The sequence below is a fragment of the Lagenorhynchus albirostris genome, chromosome 4 (genome assembly GCF_949774975.1).
Source record: "Lagenorhynchus albirostris chromosome 4, mLagAlb1.1, whole genome shotgun sequence".
NCBI classification, from domain to species: Eukaryota; Metazoa; Chordata; class Mammalia; order Artiodactyla; family Delphinidae; genus Lagenorhynchus; species Lagenorhynchus albirostris.
In genome coordinates, this window is record NC_083098.1 from 48854982 (window position 1) to 48867460 (window position 12479).

The window sequence follows — 12479 nt, forward strand, 5'->3', positions numbered from 1 at the left end:
TTTTCCCAAAGGAATGTAGTCCAAGCTCCATCTTCAGCCCTCATTGGATGGGTTTTAAAGCAAGTAACCAGGATTACTTCACCTCCTTTCTTCTTGCTCTCCACTGTCCCACCTCACCACTAGCTTCAATTAAAATGAAATTAAAAAGTTGCAAGCCAAAAGAAAATTACTTTGCTATTGCCATATGCATATATTCAGCTATCTAATTACTTGAGCTGATGGAAGTAAGCAAGGAATAATCAAAACTTTATTGCTCTGTATGGGTTTAGCAGGCTTTCTGTGGTGATTTTCCTAACAAGAAACTATGGAGACCCAGTAAGATGCTGCTGGAACCCTGTATTCAAACCATTTAAGAATGAAATTTACACTGCAAAGGAAATTCCTTATCACGAACACTTGGTGGGACTTTTTTTTGGAGAATTTATGGCACAATATGCCACAACACATCACTTCTTTAGTACCAGACTGCTGGTCTCTGGGTCAAAGAACTGAGTTTACTTAAAATAAATTAGTTAACTGATAAAAATGCCCTAAGAATGGGAAGAAAAACCTCCAAAACATTCTGGACAGCCTGTACATGCCCCAACGGATAAAACAATGCCTTAGAGAGTCCATCAAATGGCTACTTCACCTGAAAATATATTGTTCCCAATACTTAGAAATTGGCAAGCACTGTGCTAAGTGCTGTATATATGCATCATTTCACTGAAAACACATAGCAGCTCTACAAAGAAGATTCTACTAATTTCATCTTACAAATGAAGGTGCGGAGACAAGGAGAGGTTAAGCGACGTGCATAAAACCGTACTGCTTGTAACTGTCGACCTAAGAATTGAATGACCACAAGCTGTCTAGATCCCATGTCTTTAGCCCAATACTACCACTTAGAGGTAAAATGGGATATCACTTCAAAGATTTAAAATGGAAAGTCCTGGACAGGCCTGACCAGCATCTATTCCCTCTGTTCCTCCTACCCAATAGATCTCTGATTTTCCTTTAAGGAAATATCTGTAGTAACCATGGAGTAATCACGCAGTAACCGTGATGTGAAAGTGGACTTACCCATTTCCACAGTTCCAGTTGACGGTCAATCAGCCTATTCTCAAACCCCTTGCAACTATGGTCAATGTACCTTAATTCAATCTGCCTGAAGAACAGGAAATAGCATTTGATATGTAAGAAGTGCCACTTTCTACCCTGGAAACGGACAAGGAAGCCTGTCGCCCCTTCGTGACCATGCATCTCTGTGACTGTGGGGTGACGTCTGGCTGGGGATAAAGCCAGAATGAAGAAACAGAACCAAGCTCTTAACCAAAACGTGTCTGATGTGGGATCGTCCTTTGGTTTTCAGTTACAAGAGCCAATAAATCCACACTATTGTTTAAATCCCATTGACTCAGGTTTTCTGCAACTGAAAGCTCTTCATTGATAAATAGACACCAACACTGTACATTCTGGTGTTTGAAATGACTTGAAATGAGGGATTTACTTTCTACATGCTATAGTTTTAATAAGGGCTTACTTGTGGACATCTTCCTGGGATAAAAGATATAGAATTATAACCAGACCCAAGCAGTAATCGGGGGCAGTTTGGGGGGAATTCAGCCGACCGTCTCACAGATGAATGGATAAAGAAGATGTGGTAATATACAATGGACTACTACTCAGCCATAAAAAGAAACGAAATTAAGTTATTTGTAGTGAGGTGGATGGACCTAGAGTCTGTCATACAGAGTGAAGTAAGTCAGAAAGAGAAAAACAAATACCGTATGCTAACATATATATATGGCATCTAAAAAAAAATGGTTCTGAAGAACCTAGGGGCAGGACAGGAATAAAGACGCAGATGTAGAAAATGGGCTTGAAGACAAGGGGAGGGGGAAGGGTAAGCTGGGACGAGGTGAGAGAGTGGCATGGACATATATACACTACCAAATGTAAAATAGGTAGCTAGTGGGAAGCAGCCACATATCACAGGGAGATCAGCTCAGTGCTTTGTGACCACCTAGAGGGGTGCGATAGGGAGGGTGGGAGGGAGGGAGACGCAAGAGGGAGGGGATATGGGGATATATGTATATGTATAACTGACTCACTTTGTTATAAAGCAGAAACTAACACACCATTGTAAAGCAATTATACTCCAATAAAGATGTTAAAAAAAAAGTCTTAGGGCTTTCCTGGTGGCGCAGTGGTTGAGAGTCCGCCTGCCGATGCAGGGGACACGGGTTCGTGCCCCGGTCCGGGAGGATCCCGCATGCCGCGGAGAGGCTGGGCCCATGAGCCATGGTCGCTGTGCCTCCGCGTCCGGAGCCTGTGCTCCGCAACGGGAGAGGCCACAACAGTGAGAGGCCCGCGTACCGCAAAAAAAAAAAAAAAAAAAAAAAAAAAAAGTCTTAAAAGAAATGACCACCAAAAACAGGTTCACTAAATTTATTTTAAAAATCATAAAACGTTTCTTACAAAAGAGCATTACATTCTGCACACTGCTCTGAATAGATGCCAGGGACATATGGACTATTGTTACTTTTCCTCCCTGTCCCACTCCCCCAAATGTTACAGTGGCCACAAAGCAAAGTGTTCACAATAATTACATGGGGGGATTTTTTTTTTAAACCACCAACAATGAACAGAAATTAAAATTCACTCACTCTGCTGCTGTTTCAAAATTTCATTGTTCGTTTTTGCACACCCTCCCCCAACCCCCAACCCTATTTGTAAGGAACTCAAACAGTTCACCTGGTGAACTGCAAAGATTTCGCTACACCTCAAACGCAGAGCACCTATGAAGCAGAGGAATGTTGGCTTTTTAAATAGAAGCAGATTTAAAAAAAAAAAAAAAAGGTGCAGGACTCCTTCAGTTCTTCACTAGTCTCAGAGAAACTTTCCAGAATACTGCTTCACACTATAAAAAAGAAAAAAATATCTTGCATTAGAATCCTTCAACATCTGCATACTTCTTCACACTGTTCTGCAGCAAATACTGTGCATTCTGTATCTGGTCCTGTGTTCCTGTAATGGTAATGATCCGATCTTCGGACCCTTCTAAAGGCTCATCAATTTTGATCGAAGCTCCTGACTCATGACGGGTTTGTTTAATCCACTGACCACATTTGCCAATAATCGATCCAGCCAAATCTTTGGGAATAGTTACTTTTGTAGTAATAATAGGTCCACCAAGATCACCATATGAGCCACGACCCCCTGCATAGGGATAATCATGTCCAGAGCCACCCTGTGGTTCATAAGCCATCTGTCACTCTGATGAGCTCCATGTATCTACTGCAGTGTCCCAGGTTTCATCAGCACTGAAACCAACCATGCCATCATAATGGTCTCCAGGTCTCCCTCTTCTGTCATAGGCCATTAGCTCTCCTCCTCTAAGGGGTGGTGGTGGAGGAAGAAGAAGATTCCGAGCTCTGCCACCACCCCAGCCCCCTCGTCCAGGAGGAGGTCCTCGACGAGGGCTCATATCATCATAATCTTTTCTGGATGGAGGCATGGGACGCCCACCCCGACCTGGAGGCATTCTGTCAAAACTACCTCTTGCCCACATGGGAAATCCCAAGGGACGTCCACGGCAGTCATCAAACATTGTAAAACCACCATAATCATAGGTTTCATCGTAAAAATTGGGATCATACAGCTGAGCACGTCCTTTGATGGGAGACTCTGATATAAGATCAAGGATGACCTTTATGCACTCTACAACCTTAAAAGGTTTTCCTCCGGTAAGAGCTACTGTCAGTGGATTGAGGACAACGTTCCTGGAAAAGCTTGATTGTTGTCTGAGTGGTCTCTCGAAGTTCTTTGATTTTAGCACCTTTGACCCCAATAATTCCTCCAGCCAGACTCTGATGAATCAACAGTCTCAACTCGGCAGTCAAAGTTGCGTCCTTTATAGTGTTGGTAATTTAAGCATTCCACAGCATCAGATTCGAGCAGGAGCTGGCTGATTGCAGTGGGTGATGGCAACTGCAGGCCCTCTTCCAAGGTAGGGATGATTTTCTTCAGAATTTCTCTAACTGTTTCAATATCAGCACTGATACTCAGTATGTGCTCGGGGCCACTGCTGTCTGGGACTGAAACACGGGCATTGCAGTCTGTATGGAGAGCCTTAATATTCTTGCCTCCTCTTCCAACCACTGCCCCAGCATTCCTGCTCTGAAACAGAATGTGTAATTCAACCACCTCATCAGTGTTTCTAGATCTTTTAAAAGCTTGTTCCTCTTCCATATCATCAGCAGGGTGTTTACCAAGTTCGCCACTGGTTTCGGTGTTGGGAAAGGCTTCCTCTGGCCGTTCAGTTTCCATTTTCTTGTATTAAAGGGACACACCAATCAGTTATTAAATATATCCTTGCAGGGCAGAACTGAAGTGTTCTGGGTGGGACCAACTGACACCCTAGTGCTGCAGTAGCTTGTAGGCCGCAAAAAAGCGGGAAGTGGGCAAGACGTTGAGGTTGATGCAGCAGAGAAACAGAGGATAATGACACCTGCCGAGGAAAACAAGCTTTATTTTCTGAGAATTTGGAGCAAATGTTATCCGTCATAGGTACCTTTTAGTCTAAGAACAGGAAATGATGTTGAGAAATAAAACATGACCGAAAGGATTGTTTCTCATTTTGTTCAAAACCGTTTCCTCTATGAACTTTTCCTCTAGGAATTCAAAGAATTACATTGATGGAGCATTACTCAGTCTCTCGACACTGACCTCACTTATTGACAGTTGTGAAGTTTGGCTTCCCCATGTCAGTACCCTGACACAGGCCTTTCTACTTATTCACCTGCAGGGAATTGACTCAGAGGAAACCTCAGAGTTTCAAAATGCCTTACAAGCAAATGGCAACACATGCACCAGCCAAACAGAAACTGGATTGCCATCTTTCCATAAGCATCTCTATGTTTCTATGATAAGTAAATAAATAAATATCACATTTATTAAAATACTTGGAAAGGAGGAAGATTGCCAAGCATTTAACAAAATTATTGCTGACCTATTACATGTCTAAAGAAAAGAATACTGAAAAATTGAGGAAATCTGGAGAGAAAATACTGTGTAAATTAGAGATGTGAACCTGGAAAGCTAGATTAGGATACATCGAGTTTACCTGCAATGTTCTAGCCAAGTTAAGTTGAAATTACTAATAGGTGAAGTAAAGGAGGTGTCACACCCTCCACTGGGACACCACCGTGTTTGAACAAGCAGTGTGTGCTGCTCGTTGTGTGAGGGAGAAATCACACCTTGGGGAGGGTGTATCTCATGAAAATGGCATTCATTCAGAAGAACTTCTTTTTAAACTTGGACTTGCATTAGGTGATTTGAGGGGAGGGTTAGGAAACAGGGCTTCGCTCTGGACTGAATATTGTCAGAAAGTGGGGCAATTCTATGGTTGGGTCTCTTATTAAATCTTACCTAGACAAAGGGATATCAAGACCGAGGCTAAAACTGTAACGAGTAAAGAAGCAGCAGGCGTGCTGATCAGCCTGCACAGCCAGATGTTTGATCATTTTTGTGGCTTAGCCCGCATTCATGATTTACTCTGTGTTCAGCTGTGGTTAGGAAGTGGCCTTGTTTGTGTCTTGATCCATCAGGGTCACAGAGCAGCTTGTCTGATGTCAGTGTTCTGTGAAATTGTTTATTTCAAAAAAAGAACATGAAGATCTTGCTGGGAGTACCAGCCCAGTCCCTGGAGGTTGGGGACAGCTTTTCTCTTTCTCAAAACCATACGAGATTTTCAGCATCAAATTATATAAAGCAATTCTTCCTAATCAACAAAGAAACAGGTCCAAAAAGACTGAGAAAGAGATTTGTAAAGTTATAGTGTGAGTGAGGAGAAAATTGTTTTATCAAGTTGACAGCCACTTTCATTAGACAAGCTGATAAAATTTCTCATCTTCATCATTCAAATTCAGACAAATTTTTTAAACTTTGTCAATGCGAAGTTTCAAAATTAGCTAAATAAATTTTCTTTATGTCAAGAAGAACTGGGCAGAATTTTTAAGAGTCCACAAATACTAAGCTGGAAATATTTACAAAGCACGGGCTATACAGAAACATATTTTGATGTATGTCACAACAAACCAGCCCGACCCTTTTGAAAAGTGATTAGGCCATAGACGTCAGGAGGTATAAAAATATACATGTGTTTTGAGTTAGTAACACTGATCATAAGGCTTTATTCTTTGTAAATATTCTTTAAAAATAGAAAAATTACATGCTTAAGATGTTACCATCAAATTACTAGTGGTAATTACAGTTGTTTTTCTTTTTAAAAAAAGGTGCTGTCAAAGGCAGTACTCTTTTTTTTAATTTAATTTATTTATTTATTTATTTTTGGCTGCGTTGGGTCTTTGTTGCTGCGCACGGGCTTTCTCTAGCTGCTGCGAGCGGGGGCTACTCTTCGTTGCAGTGCGCGGGCTTCTCATTGTGGTGGCTTCTCTTTTTGCAGAGCACGGGCTCTGGGCGCGCGGGCTTCAGTAGCTGCAGCACGCAGGCTCAGTCGTTGTGCCTCTCGGGCTGTAGAAGCGCACGGGCTTAGTTACTCCGCGGCATGTGGGATCTTCCCAGACCAGGGCTCAAACCCATGTCCCCTGCATTGGCAGGCGGATTCTTAACCACTGCGCCACAAGGGAAGTCCCTAATTACCATTTAATAGCATCCTAATTTCAAACAATAGGAGAAACAATAAATTTGCATCGAAGTCTCCTAGATTATCTACTAAGGCATAATTTAACCGATCATTACTGGAGGTGCTATGGCCCGTCAAAGTTGTCCTGCTTTTGAGTCCAATGGGTCTTTTATCTCCACCTTATCAGTCATCGGATATGGGTATAGGGCCCAGAAGGCTATGACCTTAGGTGAGGTCAGCTCACCTCGACAGTTCACCTCAGCAACTGAGGTAATTTCCGAAGGGTCTGAGCTGAAGGTCATCTGCTCACAGTATTCCAGTAGTGTTACTGAGTCCAAGCTCATTCTGCTCGCCCCACGACAGGCCGATAAATCGGGAGGTGAGGTGTTGGGGCAAGGTATAGCGACTTTATTCGGAAAGCCGGGAGTCCGAGAAGATGGCAGACTGGAGTCCTAGAGAACCATCTTCCCAGGGTCTGGATGCTAGTTTCTTTTATAGAACAGAGAGCGGGTTGGTGAGGAGGTAAAGTAAAAAAAGGCCATAAGTTTTGCAAATGTCTCCTGGTTTCGCCAGACTCAGGGAGGGGATGTGTTAATTTCTTCTTTCCTGCAGCCATTCACAGGTGAGCTGGGTCAGGATGTTCCTTGTGAGCTGAACAAAGGTATTTTAGTTTAACATTCAGGCAGAGGGGCAGGGTTCCCTGAGACAGGCCATTATGTATGTTTATAGCTATAGTCAACATCCTTTTAGTGAGTAACTTGTAACAAAAGCAACAGAATGCAAAGAGACAGATCTAATATGGAATCAGATTTGTTCTTCCCTATTCCAGTAGCTAAGGTGATGAAGGAGAACCTAGGGCACAGCGCACATCCACTGCAGTCCACCCCTAGCACTGCCTGGATCTACTTCCTCACATACATACAGGGAGCAGCTTTTCTAGGATTCTGGGGATCTCTCTTCCTAAGGGAAGCTTGGGTGAGGAAATGAAATGGGAAGAACTATGGTCCCAACCACTGCAACTGATATGGTCTCCCTCCTCCATTATCCATTGTAGATTTCCTTTCTCTTTAGCTGGCTCCTCTGCTTGTCTCAGAGGCTTCCTGGTGACATGATTTGGAAATTCATCCTCAAAGAGCCTAAAGCCCTGATCACCATGATCTTCTCAAGGCAGGATTACTATACTGGTCTATTTGCCATCAAAACTGGGCAAGAGAGTGCCAAGTGGCACCTAAGTGGATCACCTGAGTTTGATCCACTGGTATGGGAGGCTACATAACATCATATTAAGTCAGAGTCCCATGTTCCACTGAGGAGATGAAGGAGTCAGCCCATGACCATGAGCTCCGCTGGTACTTAACAGAGTGCCTGGCACTAAGGAAGCTCTTGTCATCCTCAGCAAATGTGTGAGGGAGGAAAAGGAGCCTACTATGCAGATGAAATTGCTTAGGGGTATGTGTGTGTGTGTTTTGTTTGAGCTGAAGCATAGTAGGTGCTCAGTAAATATGAATTTAATGAACTGTAAATACACAGTTTTTACATTTTGCAAAAGACATTTTGCAAAATAAGGTATTTTTAACCGTTAGCATTCTCCTTGCTATCCCCAAACAGCATAAGAGCAGCTAACCTCCAACCACGAAGGAAGATGACTCCATATTAAAGGATACAGATTTTTTTCTATTTCTATGATATTCCATTATATATTTTATTTCTATATTTCTATTGTGTTATTCCTTTATAGGATTTCTAACCATCCTATATTGCCACTCCAGGCTCCTATCTTCAGGCTGGAGAAAAGGCTGATTACTATTCCTCTTTTATGTGTCACAAGTGAAAAAAAATACTGTGAAAACAATAGTAGTATGGATAGGATAATTAGTTACTTTATTACTAGCTCAGGTGACAGCTCAGATAAGTCTCTTCATCTGTGACCTCTGTTATATAAAAAGCAGGCAGCTGGAGCTCAGCTCCTTTCCATTCTAACAGATGTTTGTTGACGGTTTTTTCATTTAATGGGAAGTGCATCTGTAGCCTCCACAAAAAAAAAAAAAAAAAAAAAAGCGTCTCAGTCTCTGCCACTAGAGGACGCCACAGCCTAAGACCTGAGATGAGGTTGCCGCTAAGGCCACTGCACTGCAGCTGCAGTGAGATACCACATTGTATTGCAATGTATTTTTTGCTGTATTGTAGCATAATGTATTGCATTGAATTGCATTAGATTAAGTTGTGTCATATGATATGGATTTATATGGTATTTAATTGAATTGCCTTAGAGAAACTGTCCTCTATTTGCTACTACATTTTTAAATTGATGCCTATAATTCGTGTCCATAATTGTCATTTTCTTAAATCACAGTGGCTAAATTGAAGTACAATAAAGCATAATTCATCTCAAGAAATCTTCACCAGACTCAGAAGGAGGCAGAATGTTCTAGTTGGAAGGGCGTGGGTGATCCAATCTATCTTGGAACCGTTGCCTCTTCACAGCCTAGAACACTGCTTGCACACAGTAGGTTCTTAAGAACATATTTCAATGAATTAGACACAGTTCTATTCCATGTATGCTATTATTGGGGTGAACTTGGGCAAAGTAATTAATCCAGTATTTTTTAGAGTGGGTCCACTGATCAGCCATAGTTGGATCATCTGGGTGTTTATTTAAATTGTTATTTCTTAAACTACCTTAGACCTAATACTTTAGCATTCCTCTGAGTTGCTGGTGGTGGTCATGGGAAATCTGCCTCTTTAATAATCATCCCATGTGTAATTGAAGTTTCAGGACCACTGGCTTAATCTACTTCTGGTCTCAATTCCGCACCCCCCCATATTCATCTGAGGAATTAATAAATTAACTAACTCATTTCTTTGATGCAAATATGTCTATGGAGTCATCACCACTTGTAAGGGATGGAAAATGTCAGGCCTCACAGCTGCAGAAGCAGAGCACAGTCAGGGAAGAGTGAGACTTGGGCTTTCTCCTGCCCATTGCTTCTAGTACCTCCCTTGCTCAGCCACAAGCAGGAGCCCTGGATGCAAAGCAGAGGGAGCACAGGGTCCAGCAGGGATGGTGGAGGAGGGGTTTGTACACAGCCTTGAAAAAGAGAAGCAGCAAACAGCGGTCAATGCTCTACTGTATTCCAAAGGCTGATCCCTGACCAGCAGCAGAGCATCACTTGGGAACTTGTTAAAAAATGCAAGTTCTTGGATTTCACCAAGGACTGACTGAATCAGAAACTCTGGGACGGGCACCCAGGAGTGTAAGTTCTAATAAGTCCTCAGGTGATTCTGATGCATACTAAGTTATGTGAACCAGTGCTCTGTCTGTATGCATTGCCCCCAGGGCCAGCCGAACCTGGGGCACCTGAGTCCCTACCTGATTCCCCAGCTGAACCCTGGGCCCCTGTTGACCCACATATGCAGTGGCCTCCATGTGCAGTGGCCGCAAGGTCACGCTTTTCCTTCACGGATCAAGCAGTGTTTAGCAAGATGACCCTCTTGGAAAATCTCACAGACCCTTAAATAAGTATTAATATTGGCATATTAATTCATCTGTTAATTTTATCAATCAACAAATAATTTTTAGTGTCTACTGTATTCCAGGCACCATTGTACCACTCAGATTATAGTAGGGAACTGAAGAGACGAAAAGCTCTGTCCTCCTGGAGTTTATAGTCAAGTGAAAGGAGATGAACTGTACACAATGGCAAAAGTGGAGAGCAGTAAGCGCTGTGGAGTCCTCACTGCTCATCACAGCACTATTCACAGTCGCCAAGACATGGAAGCAACCTAAGTGTCCATCAGCAGATGAATGGATAAAGAAGATGTGGCACATATATACAATGGAATATTACAGTCATAAAAAGCATGAAATAATGCCATGTGCAGCAACATGGATGGACCTAGTGATTATCACACTAAGTAAGTCATACAGAGAAAGACAATTATCATATGATATCTCTTATATGTGGAATCTAAAATATGATACAAATGGATTTATTTACAAAACAGAAACAGACTCACAGACACAGAAAACAAACCTACGGTTACCAAAGGGGAAAGTGGGAAGAGGGATAAGTGAGGAGTTTGGAATTAACAGATACATACTACTATATATAAAATAGATAAACAACAAGGACCTACTGTACAGCACAGGGAACTATATTCAATATCTTGTAATAACCCATGGAAAAGGATCTGAAAATATACATATACATATCTATATACATATATATTTGAATCACTTTGCTGTATACCTGAAACTAACATATAGTAAATCAACTATACCTCAATAAATAAATAAATAAATAAATAAACTAACTTAAAAAATAAGTTCTATGGAGGAACTAAAGCAGGGAAGGGGGATGGGTGGTGCCAGGGTGGGGGTAGGCATGCAGTTTTAAGTGGGGGATCTCTATGGAGGTGACAATTCAGCATAAACTCAAGATAAGCCATGTGCATGTCTTCTCTGGGAGGGACATATGTCAGGTAGAGGACACAGCAATTGCAAGCACCCTGAGGATGATCCAGAGGCCAGCATGGCTAGAAAAAAGAGGGTTGGGTTGCATTGGTGGATACATTTGTCAAAGGTCATCGAATGCAACATTTAAGATTTGTGCATTTCATTATACCTAAAAAGAAGGAACAATTTTGGTTTATACAGCTATATTGAACTCTAGCTAATAATGTTAATGATATGCACACAAAGGTGTCTGGGGGTAAACAAACTGATTTCTATAATTTATTTAAAATGGATCAAAACATAAGACGATGACGTAAAATGGATAGATGGAAGGATGGATACATAGACACATAATTTAATAAACAAGTATAGGAAAGTGTTCATTGTTGAATCCATAGAGTGCGTATATAGTATTCACTGTAAAAGTCTTTCTACTTTTCTGTATATTTGAAATTTTTTATAATAAACTGATCAGTCCAGGTTTTCCTACCCCAGCACCGGTTCCCGTGGAGATTTCTGCTTGTGGGTTTCTGTTCCAGCAAGTTGTGATTCTCTGTACATGCCTGTTGGTCTAATCAATTTGGGGGAAGTGGTTTGATCATGACCTCACTTCTCTCACAGATCTAAGAAGAGATGCTGCATTTTCAGTCTGTTCAGCCTTTTATTTGTTAGGACAGAGTGGTGACTTCCAAGCTCCTTACATGCTAGATCAGAAGCCAGAAATCTCTATTTTATTCCTTAGATTTGTGACTGAGGCCATGAAGAGTAAGCCTGCTGGTGGCAGCTGAAGGACCGCCTTCATAGGCGGACTCTATGAGGCTTTGGACATGAACAGTACAATTGGGGTCTGGTGCCAGTGTGGCCGAGAGCAGGAACGTCTCTTGTGTATCTGCTGACATATGCACCACTTTGGCCCTTCCCCAGTGACAGTGTTGGAAACCTCAGGATAAAATACTCAGGCTTGGGCATCCGACGCTTCACAAAGAAACCCAGCAGCAGTGGAAGTGGAGTGGCCTCAAATGGTTGTACATAGGGGTCAAGTTGAAGAAAATGGAGAACTGAGTAGTGATCCCTAGAGAAAGCTAGAAGCCCTGAGGAGGGATATTGCCGGGTCCGAGTCCTCGTGCTGTGTCGGTAGAGAACAAATGGTAGTGAAATATGAGGTTATACTTACCCCAGGTTGAGCCACATTTCACCCTCATGAGTGTTCACCTCTCCTTACAGAGGTTTCTGGGTTAAGACAAATGATTAGAGCAAAGAGAGTTAGGAACACAGCAACTCTCAGTGGCAGCAAAGAAAATGTGTTGAAGTCTGCAGTGTAACAATCCACACATAGGTCAGATAGCAACATGTGTAGAAAGGAAAACTGGTAATGTGTGTCCTGCAAGTGCAGCT

General features: G+C 42.2%; 1 pseudogene; it reads right to left on the bottom strand.

The window, feature by feature from the left end:
• Nucleotides 1-2929: 2929 nt before the first annotated feature.
• LOC132519296 (heterogeneous nuclear ribonucleoprotein K-like) lies at nucleotides 2930-4456 on the bottom strand (annotated as a pseudogene).
• Nucleotides 4457-12479: the final 8023 nt, after the last annotated feature.